The 16,215-nt window shown below is 41.3% G+C and overlaps 1 non-coding gene across 1 annotated transcript; it reads right to left on the bottom strand.

Annotated features, from left to right (window-relative positions):
- Positions 1-14,013: 14,013 nt before the first annotated feature.
- Positions 14,014-14,150, bottom strand: LOC111757527 (small nucleolar RNA SNORA2/SNORA34 family). The gene has a single exon (XR_002791854.1). It is a non-coding gene; the product is annotated as a small nucleolar RNA SNORA2/SNORA34 family (small nucleolar RNA).
- Positions 14,151-16,215: the final 2,065 nt, after the last annotated feature.

The following is a 16,215-nucleotide window of genomic DNA, read 5'->3' as shown; positions in this document are numbered from 1 at the left end:
AAAACGGCAGAGTTGATTTGGCCCACAGGCTGTAGTTTGCTGACCTCTGCTCTATGCTGTTGGTGCTTCATACGTGGGAATGTGTTATCTCTGCAGACGCCTTCCCAGGCAGTGTGTGGTACATGCCAGTATTATCTAGTAGGTAGTAAAAGGGCTTCCAGCCACCCGAACTCAAGGGGGACCTGGGATTTGAGGTAAGTCTTGGGCAGATATTCAAACTTAAAGACAGAGAGAGGCAGCAGAGGTTGATCAAGCTGGAGAGGAGGAGGGGCCTGGGAGGAAAATGAGAGATCAGGCAGGAACATTTCAGGCTCATTTTCTGAAACTGAAAGAGCGTCTCCTCTATTCACTCTTTTTGCTTTCCAAGGACTCATGAGAACAAGTCAGATAAGGTAAAAATGGCTGTGAGCTCCAAAGATGCCTGCCAGGGGTTTTAAGGCTATCATCTTTCCTTTTCAGAAAAATAGCTCCTTAAGGTAGCTGTCTTCAAAACACAATGTAATACCACTTCCTCTCACAGCTGCCATTCACAGGAGGGAACCAGAATGGCACGTAATGTTCTAACAGCTCTTCCAGCGGTGCGACTAAATACACATAACCATTCTAAATTTATATCTGCTGCGAACATGAACAATGACACAGTGCCGTTCTGCTCGGAGGTTTGTCTGGACCAATTATATGCAGCAAAGGACATACTTGATCACTTTCCTGACTTTCCAACTTCAGCATCGTGCCTGCACACCAAAACACCATCCCGGCTTCACTTTTATTCCTTTTTGTTTGATAACTCTGTCCTGACCATGGCGAATCCAAATTGAGAACCACATAGAAAATTTAGAGGAAAATCAATGAAGGTCCTCTGGCTTTCTTAGCTTTCTGAATTTACATTGTCAGCTTAGTTTTTTCTCAGTCAACAGGATTTATTGGAATCTTGTACATGGAAGTAAAAATGGAAAGACATTTTATCAGACTCTGCAAAACCAGTGAAGCTTCTGGAGAACTAAGGGCATTTAGGGCACAGAACTAGTTCTCATCTTTTATACAAAGTTCTGGGTGTCTAACAGCAATCAAGCTCTGCTCCCTGCTGAGCTGCTCCATCCATGGGATTCCCAGCTTGATTCATCTTTCTGTCTCTTTTGCCTGTTGTCTTTGGCTTCCTGTTTTGGTTTGTGTGTTCAGCCTAGGAGACTGCACACATAGCCCCACATTGAGGCACATCCCCAACGCTTTTTAAAAAATATATTTGTTTCTTTTTAAGTTTTAAAAGAGGATCCCACTCAGTTGCCAGGGCTGGCTTCAAATTGTATTTCCTCTGCCTCAGTCTTCCAGGGTACTGGGATGACAAGCAAGTGCTACCACATCCACCTGTGTCTCACTGCTTTCTTAGCATCTCTTTCCTTAGTGTCTTCAGTTTCTACCTCTACTGCTGCTCCAGACACTCTTTTTTTGAAGTCTCTCATTCAAACTCTAAACCATAAGAGATATGATTCAGGATGGTCAGTTCCACTGCAGAACAGAGCAGAACACATTGTGAGAAATACAACATGGGAAAACTGAGTGTACTGTAGGTGACAGCTTAAGCTACATATGCTTGGTCCACCAGCTGAGGCCGGCGGTGGGATGAGGATTAGGATATCTAATGCCTCATGATCCTCACAGCTCATAGACTCTTCTTCATGATACAGCTCACCACGGAAACCCAATGTGAAGCCACAGTGCAGTGTTCCAGGATCTGCCTCTCTTGCTCCCTCTCTCATCCTGAGTCTGGCACTTTCCCGATTCTTATTCCTGTTTTTAGTGTGGGTTCATTCCTGACCACTTGGGCTTGTGTTCTGTCTCTGGTTTCTGACTCTTTAATGCCCTTCAAAGTCTTTGACTCAAAATCATTCTGCCAACTTTTACCTTTGCACAAGACCTCAGAAATAATTACTGAGCCAATAGAGAGAAAAGTATAGGCTAACCTGCTATAACAAAAAGACTCCAAAAGCCCAGAGAATTACATAATCCTGAACATGTGTCTCTCTCAAGGAACATCTAAGAAATCAATAGTACATTTTGACCTGCTACCATGGATACATGGCTCCTCTCTCTCGGTCCCAGATGACAGCTCCCAGTTAATCTTTAGTTTAAAAAGTGGAGGAAGATAAAAAGAAGTTCATAACCTTTAAAGGGGGAAATTAAGGCAACTGCTCGCATTGCATGTGCTCACATTTTATTGATGACACCATTATGCATCCTAATCCACTTCTAAAGACTCATGAGAAACAGCCTCTTGTTGGACAGGCGTGCACATTTCAAACCTGGAGTGGGGTAGATGGTCAGACCATTAAAGGAGTGAAGGAGAATAGATCCTGAGAAACAATTAGCAGGCTCAGCCACAAGACAACTCTAGCTAAAGCCCAGCAACTGGTCCAAACTTAATAAGAGTGGCTCTCTTTAAGAACAAAAATGCAAACTAATAACCACACAGTATTACGCCTAATTTGTAATTAATCACAAGCAGGGGCCTTGGTGGGCTTACATTAGTGGGAGACTGGACAGCTGAAGTTTCATTAGTTTTATGGTCACTTTACTTTGGTTCACTAATCAGTGTCTCAACCTCAAGTTCCCCCAGCTCCTGCAAAAGGTAATACAGGCCTTTTTTAGAGGATATTTGTAGACTTTCAAGGCCAGTATGAAATGAGTTGGTAACATTTTGCCAAACACTAATAAATCAAATCTTGAATTTCATCTTCCTGATGTTTTCACAGCAGTCCCTTCCTATGCAGTGCAGTTTGCTGGCGTGTTGTCCTCAGCAGGGGCTGAAAAATGGTCTGCTGCTAATGGTGCGACCGACCGGGATATGGTTGTATAACCTGCTGCTGTGACTTCTTCTTGTACATCCCACTTCCTGCTGCTCATTGGTGGGAAGACCTCCTGATTTATGGGGAGCTCTTCTGTAAGAAAAGACCCCACCACGAGGAGCCCATGTGGCAGCTGCTCCGTGGAAAATCTTGCTGTATCTTCATTTTCATATCAATAAGCGCACTATAGGAGGTAAAGAGCAGACTGAGGGCTATTGGCATTGGCTGCACACAGTCAATCAAGACCAGGCTAATTAGATTTTCCAGGCGCTTGGATGCTGTGGGACTACATAGTACATAAACACATAGATGAACATTCCAGTCCACAAGGACCAAAGCATAGCTTCAGAAGGCTGCAAAGCAAGCCTTTAGCAAAGATTTCTGTTTTCTGGAATGCTTCCCCCACCCCAATTTGCCTTCCTCCTTCCCTACCACACCCCCTCCCTCTGTTCCTCCCTTCTTCCATCTCTCTTTCCTTCCCTCCCCTTTTTCTTTCAGAAAACATAATGAAACTTCAATATGTATGAGACGCTTGGACTTGTGTGTTATTAATGAGTTTCATGGAGTATAGCAATTCCTAAAAAATGCCTGAGGTGAGATGAAATAAAATATATAAATACTAGCATATTAGGGGAAATATTAAAGAAGAGATTGGCATAAAGGATGGTTGCTACTCATATTGTGTTTGTGTCATCTCTCACTACATTTAATCTCCCTAACTTTATTTCAGAAATTTTTAGATGAAATCATGTTCTTCATTCACTCTGGCTGTTGAGGAACCATTGGTATATTGGTGAGTGTTTGGGTCACACAGAGACAGCCCTGCTCCACCATGGTCTTAGCAGACCTCCAAAAGGCCAGCTCCAGCATCTCAATATGAGCACACATGATTTCAGGACTTCTTTCCCTATAAAGAAGACACCTGGCACTCCACCAGCCTTTCCCTGTATGCCTTGCATGGATACTCTTTAGGGGTCCATCCTCTTCCACTAGACTATTCTAACTCCACCTTAATAGTTTATAACACAATGCCTATTGCTCATCACACTCTTGTTATTTCTTTCCTAAGTTATTGGAACACTTTCTTATCTGTTTCTCAAAGTCAAGGATGAGTTTTTAAACCAAGTTAGTTGCACCTCTACCTTGTCTAAAACCCCTCATAATTTTTAGGATAAAGCCAGTGCCTTTTCTCTCTGCTGTCAAAACTCAGTGTCCTGCTCCATGATTCTACCCTGTATGGGTACTTTCTTGAGTACTCTATACTTTGACTAAGCCTATGAATGAATTTGTTTTTATCACAAATAGATACTGTCCCTTATTCTTCTTGCTTCCTGTATGCTAAAGTGGCACTCAACAAGAGTCAAAAACTATCTGTTGACTGAGTTACTTTTATAGAAAAGTCATACATTTGACAGATGATGAGACTTGATTATGGGAAATTTCTAGAAATCATGCCTATAACAGTCACTGGAAAAATTCTATTTTTTCTAAGCTGTCACTTTCCACCCAAGTTTCTTGTTCCTTAAACAATAAATATTTAGAAAACACTAGTATGTGTCAGGAATTTCACAGACCAAGGATGTCTAGGGTATAAAATTTGTCTACAGCAGTGATGGTGAACCTTTCAGAGACTGAGTGCCAAATTGCAACCCAAAACCCACTTATCAACCACAAAGTGCCAGCCCTACAATTAAATGAATACTGAGGTTTTAATTTAAAAAGAAAACAACTCATTCAGTACTAACTTTCGTCTTAAAGAAAAACACAATAACATGTGTGCCGTAGATTTTCTATCACTGATAGTTTTAGCAAGCAAACTTGAGAGAATTTAGAACACACTAGGATGTGGAGTAAAGAAAATGAATAAATCAAGGATTTCCCTAGTTTTCTGGCTTGAGCAATGAGGTGAGTGGCAGTATTGCTGTAGGAGGAAGAGGAGGGCTTTCTTTTAGGTTCAGGGCGGTCAGGGAGTTTGCTTCTATAAGTTGTATCACAGTTGCTTACCCAATAGGCCTTTGGGAAAACAGGTCTGTGGGGAGATGCCCAGGCAGAAGATGGGGACTTGAGTCTCAGCTATTATCAGATGGGCATTGAGGCCATGGGCAGATGGCTTAGGGAGAGAGCTCAGACTAAAAATGGGGCTATAGGCAGATATCACAGAGAATACTGAGCAAGATGAAATGGAGGAATAAAAAGAGAATTACTGTAGACCAGAGAGTAAATGGGGTCGCTTGTTGCTTAGCAATAGCATGAAGAGTAGCTGATGCCTGATAACACACTGTACCAGAGCAGTGGTTCCAAATTTCAAATTTTATGAAAATTCTCATTTGTCTGTAATCTGTTTTACTGAGTCCAGCTCAAATCTTTTGGGCTGCAGATTTACAGTAATTTGCATGGATGGCTTATATCTTAGAGGCAAAACAAATCTATGATCTTACAGCTATCATATTTTAACTTTCCTTTCAGGAAGCAGGTCATAGGTAATTCAGTTTTTTAACAAATATTCACGGCTTTAACCAAGAGCTAAAACATCTACAAAAATTAAATATTCAATAAGTCAATTAAACAAATAATAGGGAAAGAGCCAGGTGTTTCCTTGGTTTGCCTTGTTGGGAGTCCAGGAACTCAGAACAAAATACCTAATATGATTTGTTTGAACAAATACCTGTTCTATCATACATTAAAAAAGACTGTCAGTAGGTGACACTTGCTTATAGAAGTCCCTTTGCCCATCCTTGTTGCAGTTCAGGAAGTATATATTTGTAATCCCATGGGAATGTTACTGGAATTCTAGTGAGCTAACTCCAATCTACCACTTCCAGTACAACTCACAGCAGGAATAAAGACATATTTATAAGTATGGGGGTCAAGGAATCCTGAGTCTGGCCCGTATGAAGTTTCCTCAGAACAAAGGCCATGACCCAGGGCCTAACAAGATTTGGTTCATTCACAAAGAAGGGAGTGGCTTGAGGGTGAGTGACAGTGAGAAAGGCGGGAATTATGTGAGTACTGTGAGCAGGGTTAGCTAGGAGGTCAAAGCACATCTGCAATATGCCGATAGAAGGATATGCAAAAAGACCAATCCGCATAACACAATTGAGGTGGCATTTAATGTTTAGGAGACTGATGCTTCAGTTTCTGATGACCAAGCTTTTATGCCCTTGGGAAGTCACAGCCTCTTTGGTCAAGGCTAGAACCCAGTCAACAGCCCTGGAACACTGACTCTGTATCCTGCTGGGAGACACCGAGGCAGGGAATCGGCAACTTTTGTCTATCTTCAAACGTTACACATCAGTACAGCAGCTAACCCTATTTACATCACATAGAGCCAGTTGAAGGGAAAAGGAAATAGCTTAGCCAGCTTTGTAGATATCAGTACATGGAGACAGAGACAGGCTTAGCAAAAATAGAGATATTTGCTCTTTATTCAAAAAAGAGAGGTGCCCAGGTGGTCCTCTACACTTGCTCACAAGGAAATCAATGATCCCACAGAATTCATGTGATTAGACATTATAACACAGGGCTAGTAGCAGAATCAGACGTGCTCTAAACAGAAATGTTCCTACCCATAATTTCAAGATTTAGAATAGTATCAGTTCAGTGTTCGAGCATGTAGAGGGAGCCTGTGCAATTTTGACTTTCATATTCATCACACCTGTATTAAACTGTTGCTTTTACCAGGCACAATGCAGAATACAGGGCAGACAATGACATTTAAGATAAATAGCCCCATGTCTTCATGGAGCCTATCCAAATAGGACAATGAAAAATAAAGAAAGGAAGAGAGAGAGTGAAAGAGAAGGAAAGGAAGAGAAAATGAGAAAGGAAGAATAAGAAAAAGAGGAAAGAAAGAAGGGAGGAAAGAAAGGTGGGAGGAAAAAAAGGAAAGAGGAAAAGAATCTGGCTGGGGATTTAGCTCAGCAGCACAAGTACCTACCTAGTAAGAGCAAGGTTGTGAGTTCAATCCTCAGTACAAGAAAGAAAGAAAGAAAGAAAAGAAGCAAGCAAGCAACAAAGAAAGAGAAGGAATCTGTGATGGAAAGAAGCAAGGGCTAAGCAGGAGGCTTACAGAGATTACATACTTAATTCATTCTGAATGGTTGACCGCCCTTAAGAAGTGATGTCCTACTGAGGCATGAAGACAAGAGTAGGCTAACTCGAGAAACAATGGAGAGGGGTTCCCTAAATATGACAAAAGGGATTCACGTCGGGATAAGGAGTAAAGCAGCTTAATGGTTTAATTACTTTTCAAAAGAATGGGGATTGCAGGGAAGATACGAATAAAAGCAGGTATACCAATGGTGAGATCATGTGTGGGGCAGAAGATTGTGGTGGCCAAGACGGAGATGGTAATGCTGGCACTATAAAGGAGATAACTACAAAGACACTTTGGAGACAGAATTCACAGCCTACGTGCTGGAGTCGGTAGGGGATATCCTGGCAGAGGAGAGTCAGGAATGAAGCGTGACCTAGGGCTCTGCCCGATAAGGTAAGTGGATGGTGAGTGCACTCGCAGAGGTGGAAAGTTCAGTGCATGCTTACAGGAGTACCTGGCTCAAGCCATGCTTGCAGCACATGTGAGACATGCATCGTAGAGGTTGCGAAGGCGGCTTGTGGACTGAGTCTGGTGTTCAAAGGGAAAGAAAGCAAATCTAGAAATGGACATGCCAACTTACATTCTCGGGAAGACTGAGTTCCTGGCGAAAAATTTATTTCCAGATATTTTCCTGGTGTGTCCCAGTTTCAGAAGCAGGTTAGCTTTAAGATGAATATCTCCCCTCAAAGTTTTAGAACTGCATGTAACCCCTTGGTTATGTTGACGTGTAAAGATGAGGAGAACCAGTCTGTTACCAGAAACAAAATGACAGTATGTTGAATCTACTCACAGGTACCACACATTTATTTTTTCACAGTGTATCAGCCTATCAATTTGCTCAGTGTGTACCTAGAATGAACCTGAAAACACCCTTCTTCCTATGGCTCTCTTTCCACAACATCACTTGAGTTTTTCTTTGTCCCTCTCTGGACTGGAAATCATCCTAAAGGCCAAAGTTAAATGTTGTATGTATTTCTGGAGATGTCTGTGGTGAATTTCTTCACCAATATTTCTTCAGCTCTCACATTCATACAAATAGCCTGGGGGAGAATCCTGTCAAAATGCCAATTCTGAGTTAAGTTTTCTGGGGAGGGCCTGAAAAATCTACATTTCCAATAAACGCCCAGGCAACACTGAGGCCACCCATACAGGGGCAATGTTTCCTTTCGTTTTGTTTTGTTTGTATCAGGAATCAAACTCAGGATCTTGCAATTGCAAGGGAGGTGCTGTGCCACTGAGCTATATCCCCAGAGACAACTTGTGAGCATGGTGGCCACCTCTCAGCACATTATTTTCATTCTTTACACTAACAAAGTATCTGTAATTTGCCTCTTGGTGGAGGTGACTAGGTAGGTTGGCTCAGAAAGAAGGAATTGAAAGACAGGATGAAAATTCCACCCTAAAACCTATATTTGAACCCTTGTCCTCATATTTGGTCCTCAAAAAAGCATGAGAATCATATCTTTAAAACCTGAACTCCAAAAAGATCACATACCTGTTTCATAAATTTAAAAAGTTTATTTGAATGTCTCCACATGAGTCAGGACCCAGGTGAAATGCTAGGATTATCCATATCCTGTGCCATGTCACAGGCCACAGTAGTATGAATGCCATTATGAGGGGTGAGGGGCGAGGTTTTTTCTTGGCATTAGTGACAAGTGGTTATACCCTGAGCAGCAGCCAAGGGCAGTAACCTTCCCTTTGAGGCCCTGGGCTCTTTCCTGCTTACGCTGGGGAGATGATGGTTAATCCTGCCTGGAGCTGTGTGGCTGGCCTGTAGGGTGATGTTTAGTTTTCTGTTTAGTGCTGCTCCGATGGATGCCTCTGAGATCTCACTTGGGAACACACATCTGAAGTTTTTAGATTGGTGAAAATCTATTCCTGATACCCTGTGAGTCCTTTTATCTGGCTCCCCATGTCTTTCAGTTCTGGACATTTATATGTATATATATTTTTTGTTTGTTTGTTTGTTTGTCTTTTTCCTTTTTATCGGTACCAGGGATCGAACTCATGACTGCCTGCTTGCAAGGCAGGCGCTTATGCCGTTGAGCTAAATTCCCAGCTCCAGTTCTGGACATTTTTATTGAATTAGTTCATCAGTGGTTTTATCTTCTCTCATTTTCAAATTCTTATTACAGAAGTACTGAACTTCCTAGATTGCTCCTCCAATTTCTTACCGTTTTTCTCTCTTTGTCAGTTTGTTCTGCTCTCTGGGAGATTCTCTCAGCTTTATCTTTTTACTTCTCTTTCTTGAATTATTTTCACTTCTGCTTTCATGTGAAATCTATACTTTCTAAAAGCTCTCTTAGTTTTCTACATTTTGATTATATAACCTCATTCTGATTTCATGAATAAAATATCTTTTATATCCCTGCAGATGTTTATGATAGTTCGGGGTGTAAATATTGACCATTGCTTCTCCTTGAATAGCCTGTTTCTTTCTGGCACCATTCTTGGATTTTTTTGTGTTGGTCTTTGAAGTTTTCCTTAAGGTGTCATGGTGTGTCTGCTCATGATGAAGAGTGGGGGAACTAAAATGCTGGCTGAAGTTTCTGAAGGAAGAGGGGCAGCTGTTAACTAAGCATTCCTACAGGTCTCCCTGAGTATGTTCCGGAAGGGCTTCATACTAAACTCTTCACCCTGAGCTCCTAGGCCAACTTGATCCCTCTCCAAAAGAGATGTAATATTCTGGGCACCAGGGTTCTAGATCAGTGACAGAGAAGGCTTGAGTTCCCTGTTAAGTATTCAGAATGCTTACAACAACTCAACTTCCTCTTTATTGGCATGGTTCCCATCATACCCACTTTAAAAAATAATTGTTTACTAGATGAGTTACAAACCCTTCTCCACAAGAAGATAACACATACAGGAATGATTTTGCAGTGTTACAGAGAGGCTTAGCCAAAAAAGAGGGTTCTTGCCTACAGTACGATCTCCCAGACCCCTTATCTACATCACCTGTCTTTCACATCTTTCATAAGCTCAGTGATCCAATGTAAGAATTTTCTTCATTCTTAGATTTTATAAATTTTACATCCATTTTTTAGGTTCTAAAAGCTTTACACTCACTTTTTGATTATGAGCAGATGAGGTACACTAAATCAGTTTATTATTGATGTGTCTCAGAAAACAAAAGGTGTGACTCATAGAGCTGCATTTCCCCTAAAGAACCAGGGAAGCTACATGTTTCCCAGAAGCAATACATTGGCTGTCACCCTGGACTCTGATACGTGGCTTTACGGAGAAGAATGTGATTAGACTCTGTAGTTACCAAGCATGAAAATATCTTGGGTAAACAAAGGTCTTCAGTAGCACCTTTGGTAAACAATGCAGAATAAAGCTGCAGTGAATTTGCTTCCTTGTGTCGTTCTAGACTCCAGCATTAGACCCAACCTACTGACTCACAAAAATCACCCATGCTGGAAAGAAGACAAGGCTGAGAAAGAAGGAGCCTGGGCACTAGAAGGAAGGCATCATCCAGTGATCTGGCACATTTGAAAGAAAGATGAAGTGGAGGACTAGAAGAATGAAAGTAGGTGTGCTGGCTGGTGATGGACAGGATTGGCACAGATGAATGAAGTCATCCAGCCCAGCATATGAGTGAACAGCTGACAAGAAAGGACAAGGGAAAACCACAATTGGGTGATTTAGGGGTGGATCAGAGCCGAAGGAACCACATAAGGCACCTGTGGTGATGATAATAAAATTGCAACAAAATTGTCAAAGTTAATTAGGAGGCCAGATGCTTCATTACATTTACTCCAATCTTCAGGCCAAACTCTAGAGGGCCTCCAACTTGCCAGAGAGGCATCACTGTCCCTGAACTACAGAGGCGAAAGTGAAGGATCCCATAATCCAGTGTGGCCAGGTCTGTGTACCTCTACATTCCCACTGCCTTCTGTTACACCGTCGTGTCTCCCGAATTATGTCAGCTTTCTTCAGTCATTCGGCTAGCACTACTGCCTGCTAAGGTATATGATGAAAACAGCAACACTTGTCATTAAGCAACAGAGAGCCTTGGTGACATTTGTTTGTCTATTCGTTTTTGAGGCAAGGTATAGCTATGTAGCCTGTGTGAGCTTAAACTTGCAATGCAGCTCAGATTAGCCATGAACTCAGTCTTCCTGCCTCAACTTCCTGAGTGCCAGAATTAACTACATTCATTTAAAGATATTTATTTTCTCAAAATCTTTTTTTTATAAGACTTGGTCAGTGTTACCTTTGAATATGAGCCTGCTGCACCTGGATGGATGGAGGCTTAGGCTTCTTACACACACACACACACACACACACACACACACACATTCTCCTCTCTCACACACACACACATACACACACGTAAATAGACAAAGAAGGACACAGCAAGTTATCATTTCGGAGCAGAGAACAAGTGCTCACCAGAAACTGTATCTACCAGTTGCTTGATCTTGGATTTCTTGTCCTTCAGAACCATAAGCATTGAACTTCTATTGTTTATAAACTACCCAGGCTAAGGTATTTTATTAAAGCACCACAAAGAATAAATATACAGGTTATAAAAGGAATTTTCATGAATCAAAAAAATACTACAAACCGATATACAAATTAGCAAAGGAAACATTTTCAGAATTGATGAGTTTAGCAAGGTTCAAAGATTCAAGGCTAAAATTAAAAGTCATTTACATTTCTAGGGGCTGGGGATTTAGCTCAGCGGCATAAGCGCCTGCCTTGCAAGCAGGCAGTCGTGAGTTCGATCCCTGGTACCGATAAAAACGAAAAAGACCAAAAAAAAAAAAAAAAAAAGTCATTTACATTTCTAGAGCCCACCAATGAACAACTGAAAGCAACATTTTTTCTTTTTTATCGGTATCGGGGATTGAACTCACTCACGATCACACACTTGCAAGGCAGGCGCCTATGCCGCTGAGCTAAATCCCCAGCCCCCTGAAAGCAACATTTTTAAAAGTACCATTTATAATAGCACCTGCGTTAGTCACTTTTCTAACAATGGAACAGAATACCTGGCGTGCACAGCTTAAAAGAGAAGTGGGGCTGGGGATCTAGTTCAACAGCATAAGCGCCTGCCTTACAAGTGCGTGGTTGTGAGTTCGATCCCTGGTACCGATAAAAAAAAATTTTTTTTTTCTCAAAAGAAAAGTTTGTCTCAGTTCACGGTGTCAGAACTTTCAATCCATGGTTGGCTGGTTCTATTGCTTTGCCTGAGGCAAAGCAGAAGCATCATGGTGGAAGGGTGTGGCAGAGGAATATAGTTTACTGCATGGAAGCCAGAAAGTGGGGGCTGGAGAGAGTCACAGAGAAAGGAAGGAGTGAAGGACAGGACACCACCTTCAAAGGCATACTTATTTTTACTTCCTTCAAGTGAACCCCACCTGCTAGAGGCCCATTTAGCTATAAAATCATCAGTGGGTTAATCCACTGATGAAAGGTTATTGTCCTATGATCTGATCATCTCTGTTGGCCCCTCCTGCAAATATTGCTGCATTGGGGTTCAAGCCTTCAATATAAGAGTCTTTGATAGGACACATTTCATCTGATATCACCCAAAGAAAAGAAAATAAATATATAGAAAGATATATTGTATTCATTGTTAGTGTCAGTTATCCCCAAATTGATCTACAGATTCAACACAATTCTAATCAAAATCTTAACAGGATATTTTGTAGAATCAATGAGCTGATTCTAATATTGATAAGGAAATGTAAATAAATTAGAATAGCTTTGCAAATGTGGAACAATTTTGAGGATTCATGCCACCAGATCTGAGAATTAGTACAAAGTTACAGTGATGAAGACAGGGTGATATTAGCCAACGGATAGACAAAATATAGAGCACAGAAGCTGACTCACACATATGAGTAGCTGAATTTTTACAGACACGCAAAGACAATAGAGAAAGTTTTTTGAACAAATACTGCTGAAAAAAGTGGACATCCATGTGCAAAAAAAAAAATATCTTGACCAATAACTATACTGTATCAAAAAGTCACTGAAATACATCATAACTAAATGTAATACCTAAAACTGTAAAACTCCTGGAGGATAACACAAGGGAAAAAACTGTGATCCTGAGATAAGTGAAGATTTTCTTAAATGCATCACTGGAAACACAACTCATAAAAGAACAAACTGATAAATTTGGTTTTATAAAAATTAAACTACTGCTCTGCAAAAGACATTTTAGAAAATTAAGAGACAAGTTACAGACCTGGAGGAAATATTTGCATATTCAACAAAGGATTTATATCCATAATATAAAAAGAGCTCATGAAATTTTCTAATAACAAAATATAATTTTTAAAGGGCAAAAAATTTCAATAGACTCTTTATTAAAGAAGATGTATGAATAGAAAGTATGCACATCAAGAGATGCTTCTCATCTTTAATCATTGGGTAAATCTAAATTAAAACTCTAATAAGATACAACTTTGCATTTGTCAGATTTTGAATATAAGTCTGACAACTCCAAGTGGTAAGGAAGATGTGGAGAAAATGGAATTCTGATGCAATATTAACAGGAGAGTAATTTGAAACAATTTCTTTAGCATGTAATATGGCATTATGTAGTCTGCTTTCTTTTTTTTTTCTTTTTTTAAAATTTTATTTTAAAGGGGGTAAAAATTAAACACAACAAAACAACAAAATAGGACATGACAGGAATGTAAGAGATATAAATTTCAAAGCTAGACCTGAGATCTTCACTGTCTATCATATTGTCTCTTGTTTTCTTCCAAATAGTTGTTCATGTCTTCACATACAGAAAATTCATACAAAACAACATAGTATAAAACTGATCTGAACTGAATGAGGAAGGCATTTTTAGGTCTTCAAAACCAGACAAGAGGGAAGTCACTAATGGCTGTCATAGAGTCTGCCATTCTTCTCAAAATAGCTATGCACACCTTTATGTATAGTGAAGCTCAACAAAACAAAACAAGCAAGGGAGGAGGGTTTGCTTGGTTTCCTGGTGCTCCAGATCCCGGCATGGTGTGAGTCCCAGCAAACACCTGTGGCTCCTGTCCTGGGCCGCCACAGCCTGCCACACTCACAGCCACTCACCAGTGGGGGAGGGGTTGCTTCAAGCTGTTTCTAATGAATTGACCATTTCACTGCTCAAGTTGTGAAATGACCAACAGACCATAGAAAGACATCTCTTTAGGCTCCTGCTTGAAACCAACAGCTTCAGGAAGATGCTGGCCTTAATTCAGGGCCAGATAGTCTGCTTTCTTTATAGATCACATATTTTATGAGCAGTGATTCCATTTCTAGCTAGATGGAGGAAAACTGATGAACATATGCACAAACAAAGGAATATAATAGTGATAGGTAGCTACAGTACTGACAACTATGTATCATATAGTATGGGTATGGGGAGATCCACCAACAAACAAACAATAAACCAATTTATTCATACAATGTCATACTATATAGCAAACTACAGTCCTTGGGTCAAATCCATCCTAATGTCTATTTGTATAAACAAAACATCATCAACAACTAGCAATACTTCTTCACTGACTAGAACTACTTTCATACTATATTAATATTGTGGAATAATAGCAGATATCATTGGAGCCCAGAAAGCCTAGAGTATATGCTGTTGACCCTTAATAAGACAAACTTGCTGACTCTTGCTATATAACCAAGATGGAAGGAAGAGGGAGGTGGGGAAGGAAGGAAGATGATGAAGAAGGAAAAAAGGAGGGAGGGAGGGAGGAAGGGAGAGAAAAAAGAAAGGGAGGAGGGAAGGAAGAAAGGAAGGAAGGAAGGAAGGAAGGAAGGAAGGAAGGAAGGAGAGAGGGAATGAATCAATCCAGGAGTGGTTAAGGGGACATGTATTGCATTCCTCCCTTTTCAACCAGAGAACAGAACCAGTAGGATTTAGTATTAAGAGGTTCATTGCAATGAGTTGGCTTCTGTGATTGGGAGGAGTGGCTGGTCAGGCATGTCTGAAGTCCGCAGGACAGATAGTCAGAAACAGCAGACTGATGTTGTTCACTGGTGGAAATTTCTTCTTCTCTAGCTAATCCTCAACTCTGGCTTCCAACTGCCTTTCTAAAATGCCTTTTATCTGATTAGATCTGTCCATATAGATTATGTAAGATCATCTCCTTTACTTAAAATTCACTAATTATTATTTAATTACATCTAGAAAATACCTTTATGGCAATGCCTACACTAGTGTTTAATTGAATAACTAGAGGTTGTAGCTTAGCCTATGCAGTTGGCAGAGACACCTGGCTATCACATTGTATCCACAAAGACAAATCATATAAGTAGAATGCTAAAGACAAGCATGAGTTAAAAAATGAAAAAAGAGCGGGGAGGAGCAAAGATGGCAGATAGACAACCGGCTACAGAAGCACCCTGAGATAGTCAACTTAGAATTCAACATAATACAGAGTGGGGAGCCCCAAACAGAGGAGATGAATTATCTCATCCCAAGAAGAAATTAAGGTGACTTGCTGACCATCCGAGGTCCCGCCCCAACTGACCGACGAGGTGACTTGCCAAGAGGTCCTGCCACAACTGGCCGAGTTCCCATGGAGGCCCCACTGTAACTGGCCAGGATCCTGACAAGACTGGTTGGGGTCCTGCTGCAACTCGCCAAGGTCCTGCCTTGACTTGCCGAGCTGTCCTAGGTCCTGCCACTTCAACTCACTGAAGGTGCAGTTACACTGAGTTTGTGGGTCAGCGAGCCCAATGGAGAGCTGAGTTGGCGGGGAGTCTACATTGATCTGTGGTGAGTGATGGGAGTGGAGCCATTCCATAAATAGAGGGGCCCCAGCAGATGACATTCTGGGATCAGGCGGAACTGGCAAGTACAGGAGCAGCAGTGACTTCAGTCAAGTGTTCCCTTCCTGAATGGGATTGGTGGAGTGAGCTAGACCTGGGTCACGTGACCTGGCTGAGACCCAATAGGTTATCTGAGGTCAAGTCCCTGCAATAGTGGCGCACACTAACCACACTGGCCCAGTCGCTGGTCCAAAAGGAGGCAGCACAAAGTAATACAGTAGTGCAGGCCACAGCAGCTTGATTAATCTGAAGGGGAGGGGCCAGCATACACAGTCCTTGTCTGCAACTCACTAACACACTGCAGTGTGAAGGATCATCTAGCCAGCGCACTTCAGAAGAATTGTAACCAACAAAGAAAGAAACTGGGGCCTCCTGAAAGAAGCAAAAAAAGATGGGAAGAGGAAGCAACAACAAAAAGTCCCCAGGCCCCAACCATGAGAACATTGACCCAGAACAGGTAAATACAAAGGAGAATGAGAACAG

Source organism: Cavia porcellus, unplaced genomic scaffold (assembly GCF_034190915.1).
Source record: "Cavia porcellus strain 051 isolate PalLab524CR breed Dunkin Hartley unplaced genomic scaffold, mCavPor4.1 scaffold_1, whole genome shotgun sequence".
Lineage (NCBI taxonomy): Eukaryota > Metazoa > Chordata > Mammalia > Rodentia > Caviidae > Cavia > Cavia porcellus.
Note: the sequence above shows the minus strand (reverse complement) of the source record. Positions and strands in the feature narration are given on the sequence as shown.